Source organism: Myotis davidii, unplaced genomic scaffold, assembly GCF_000327345.1.
Source record: "Myotis davidii unplaced genomic scaffold, ASM32734v1 scaffold142, whole genome shotgun sequence".
Classification (NCBI taxonomy): Eukaryota; Metazoa; Chordata; class Mammalia; order Chiroptera; family Vespertilionidae; genus Myotis; species Myotis davidii.
Genome location: NW_006294400.1, coordinates 1992340 through 1996674, shown reverse-complemented (window position 1 = coordinate 1996674; position 4335 = coordinate 1992340). Strand labels below are relative to the sequence as shown.

Sequence of the window (4335 nt, the reverse complement as noted above, 5' to 3'; positions counted from 1 at the left end):
AACTGACCTTATTGGAGGGTCAGCAAAGCTTCCCTGAGAAAGTGACCTATGCGCTGACCCTTGAAGGATGAGTTAGGAGTGAGGCCAAGGGGGAGGGGACAGCCGTGCGCAGATCCCTCCTTGCGCTGCTCAAGGACACGGCTCCGGCAGTTCTCCCCCTCCTCGCCCGTATGATCACATTTTCCCAACAATCATGCTGTTATTTCTCTCAACTTAAAGACTATCCTCTCTTGACCTCACATCCCCTCTCCAGCCACTGTTCCATTTCTCTGCTCCCCTTTTTAGCAAAACCCTCACAGAGGTTCCTGTACTCAGTCTTTCCAGAAAGCTCTTTGGCGGTTCTCGAACTCACTCCTGTCAGGCCTGCCCTCTCTCCTCCACTCCCGTGGCCTTGCTTGCCAGACCAATGCCCAGTTCTTGGTCCTCGTTAAGACTTTGCCTGTCAGCACTGTGGGACATGCCTGACCTCTCTCTTCTTCGACTTCCTTCCCCAACACCACTCTCTCCTCCCACCTCATGGCTGCTCCTTCTCGGTGCTCTGTGCTGGCTCCTCCTCCTGTTTCTGTCCTGGGGGCCCAGAGCCCAGTGCGCCTCTCTCCGTTGGTGATCTTGCCCAGTCCTGCGGCTCTGATTACCTTCAAGCATGACGACTCCTACATTTATTTCTCCAGCCTAGACCTCACCCTCTGACTCTAGACTCCTATCTCCAAATAAGCCATGTCCTCTCCACTATCTGCTGGCACCTCATCCTTATCTTTCCCAGAAATGAACTCCTGGTATTCCCAATCGCTCCATCCCCACCTGTTCACCCCAGTTTTTCCTTTGTTAGTAAATGGCAACTTCATTCTTCTGGTTGCTCAGGCCAACAGCCTTGAAGTCATCCCACATCTAATTCACCACCAAATTATAATAGCAGTATCCTGGAATTGTTCCCAGAATCCTGCTGCTCCACCTCTCCCGCTCCTGGTCAGCCCACCTCCACCTCTCACCTGAACCTCGCTGGTCTCCCTGCTCCTGCGCTTGCCCACTGCAGCCCCTCCTCTTCCCAGCAGCCAGTGTGGTCCTTCTAAAAAAGTCAGATCGGGTCACTCTTCTCCTCAAAAGGCTGCTCATCGTAGAGAAAAAGCCAACCGGTCTCTAAGGCCCTGTTAATCTGACCCGCTTCCTCCCTGAGCTCATCTCTGACTCCTCTCACCCTGGTTCACGCCGCTGCAGCTGCACTGTCCTTCTGGATGTTCCTCAGGCTCGGCAAGCACACTAGTGACCCAGGGCCTTGGCACCTGCTGTCTCCTGTCTTCAGCACTTTCCTCATTGCTCGCTGCTCTGCTTCTTCCAGGTCTTTGCTGAAATATCACCTTCCCAGTGAGGCCCTTCCTGATTATTTAACCAGTTAATTGCCACGCATCCAAAATGGAAACCATCCCCACTGCGTCTATAGATGCGTGTGGTGTACATTAAAATTGTGATCTCACCACCTTTCCCCTCAGGTGTCCTCAGCACCATCAGACATATAGTGTCTCCTACTCTCCTCGTATGAATGAAAGCTCCATGAGGATGGGGAGTGTCTGTTTTGGTCGCTGCTCTATTCCCAGTGCCTTGCTGGTGGCCTGGAATACTGGGAGCTCAAAGAAAAGACACGCCCACCAACAGCTGCAGGCAGTGGGAGTGCAATAGCAGGGACATAGTCGGGCAGGGAAGTGACTGCCTGCGGGGGAGGGAGCTGCACAGGAGGCCATTTGTCGTATTTATTCATAACTTTCATAACATCCATTTGCCGAGTGCCCACTAGGTACCTGATCCTGCCAGCACATTTTGCACGTGTTTTCTACTTTATTGAATTCCAGAATGTCTTTTTAAGGTGGATACTGTTGTTATATTCATTTTACAGATGAGGAAGCTGAGACTCAGAAAGGCTAAGCAACTTGCCTAAGATCACACAGTCCTGGTAGAACTCAGCCTTGGTTTGATGTATTTGAACCTGTTGACGTAGATAATTTTTATAAGTTGCCAAACTGATGACAATTGCTGGGAAGCAAAATCTCATCAGATTGAGAAAATGCTCTCTCTGGAGAATGGCAGTTTTACAGCTTATTTTATACATTAGAATAAAAGGAGGAAATGTAAAGAGAATTACATGAAATCCGTGGGTGGTAGATTAGGGGGATGGAGAAATCAAAGAGGGGGACCTCTTGGAGTGGATAAAAAGGCAGAATAGAGAGACACCTACTTCCTTTGCATTGGTGGGTCTAGGATAGTGAATAAACATTCAGGGCACATAGAGATGGTATGTGGGGAACGAGATAACCAGGGGTTCTGTGGTCTGTGCCCAGGGTTGTGCCCTGAGGGGTCTGGGAAAGAAGATCACTCTACATTTCAAAGTTGTTATCTTCGATGCAAAAAGATAATGGGCAGGCTCACTTAAGGTGAAGGTTGACCTTTGTCAAGGAAGCTACAGGCCTGGGACATACACTCTCCCCCACCCCCCTTCCCCCGGGGCTTTTAGTTAGGAATATTGATGTTCAGACCGGTTGATGTGAATTCTTTTGGTCTCTAAGTTTGTAAGGTCCCCATGCAGGCCTCCTCTGAGCGTGTCAGGTTTAGCATGTGGCCCCTTTTTCATCAACTTTCAAACTCTTAGTTATTACACAGAAATGTACTCAATCTGGTTTTTAGTAGCAAAAAATATCAGCATCACTACTTTCTGATTTCACATTAATTTACGCTAAAATAGCCATAATGCAGAACCTGGAGGCTTTGTCTTCCCCAGGGCCCCTTTGGGGGCTTCTCCAATGAGCCGCGTGGGTCCAGCCTCTACCTGTGGCAGACCGTGGGCACTGCACACAGACCCTGTGCTCCCAGGGCCACACTGAGCTGTTCTCCATTTGAATGACCAAGCCCCAGCATAGTTCCAGTGGCCAGCGCAGGCCTCGCAGGTCAGGCAGAGAAAGGTGTTTGGGAGCCTCTGGTTTGGGTCGGGCTATGAGGTAGGGCTGCGGTGACGTCAGTGGAAACCGGGCTGAGTTTGTGAGTGTTTGCCTGGTTTCCAACACGCTTTGGCAGCTCCTGTGCTGGCAGCCACGCCAGGCCCAGAACAATGGGGAGGAGCTGCTCTCCCGGCTAGGGTGGGCCTGCCGCTGCCTTCCAGGGCTGCTCACCTGCCTGCGCAGCTGGTGACAAACACCTCTCTGTGCCCGAGTGATGCCAGCCTGTGCCTCCATCATGGCCAAGAAACTGCCAGAGGCCCAGGAGGCAACTTGACTGCAGGAAATGGTTGACTTCCAAACCTCCCCAGGCAGGCCTCACGACTAGGCAGGGGTGCACTGTTTATCACTGAGCTCCATTCCCTCCCAAGCCTGGGCTCTCAGGCTTCCTGGGCAAAGCTCTGTGCCCCTGGACTTGAGATCCTAAAGGCTGGGCTGAGCCTCTTCTGTGAAATGGGGTGCACTAGGACATGAAGTGCTTCTGAAACTAGAGGTGGAATAATGTGATCACAGCATTAGAGCAGGGATAGCAAAGCCAGCTCACGGTGGGGCAGGCTTGCCATGTGCAGGCAGTGTGTCCAGCACTCTTACCATCTCCCTGAACCCCCACCTCCACCCTGAGGAGATACCAGAATTAATTATCCCACTTCATAAGCCAGAAGGCCTGTGTGGCCTCACCTCCCAGCCCTGAAGCAGTCCACTGGTTGGACTGAGTGCTGGCTGTGTTGGGGACCCTAGCCTGTCACACAACACTGGGCACAGAGTGGGGAAGGAAGAGGCATGCAAACATCAGAGGCTGTGCTTTCTGCAAAGAGTGTTTCTTGAGATTGTTCAACTAAAAAGTGAGCCAAACTGGACAGTTAGCACAAGGCCCTTTGCATATTCATGATCTCATTTCATCATTACACCACTCAGAGCCAGTTAGTAGTGGGATGCCTCTCAGAGTGGTCTTGCCCAAGGTCACATTGTGAGTGGTGGGACCAGTCATGACACTGCTGGCTCTGGTACTGTTATGTTTTCATGGAGTCTGGGTTTGACAGAAGTGACCTGGAGCCTCTTCAGTTTCCAGAAGGAAGGGAAGGGGCTGTGTTGGGTCCAGGGAGGTGGTTATAAACAGGGACACAGACACCCAGACAGGCCGAGTGACTTTCCCAGGAGCACGTGGCAGCCAGAGCCCAGGTCAGCCCAACACCGAGGGCTGTGCTCAGCCTTGGAGTCATCTATTTTCCTTGAAGATTTCAACCCCACTCCTCAGATTTTGCTAGTTCGGCAGTTGTTAATGGGCAGTAATGAGTTTGTTTACCTTTGCTCTCTTGATATTTATTCAACTAATTGCATCCCCAGAGACATCCCC

General features: G+C 51.4%; 2 protein-coding genes across 8 annotated transcripts in view; one reads left to right on the top strand and one right to left on the bottom strand.

Annotated features, from left to right (window-relative positions):
* RALGPS1 (Ral GEF with PH domain and SH3 binding motif 1) overlaps positions 1–4335 on the top strand; it is a 221240-nt gene that overhangs the window by 140046 nt on the left and 76859 nt on the right. The gene's annotated exons all lie outside the window — the stretch shown is intronic.
* Positions 1–4335, bottom strand: part of ANGPTL2 (angiopoietin like 2) — a 36001-nt gene that overhangs the window by 22885 nt on the left and 8781 nt on the right.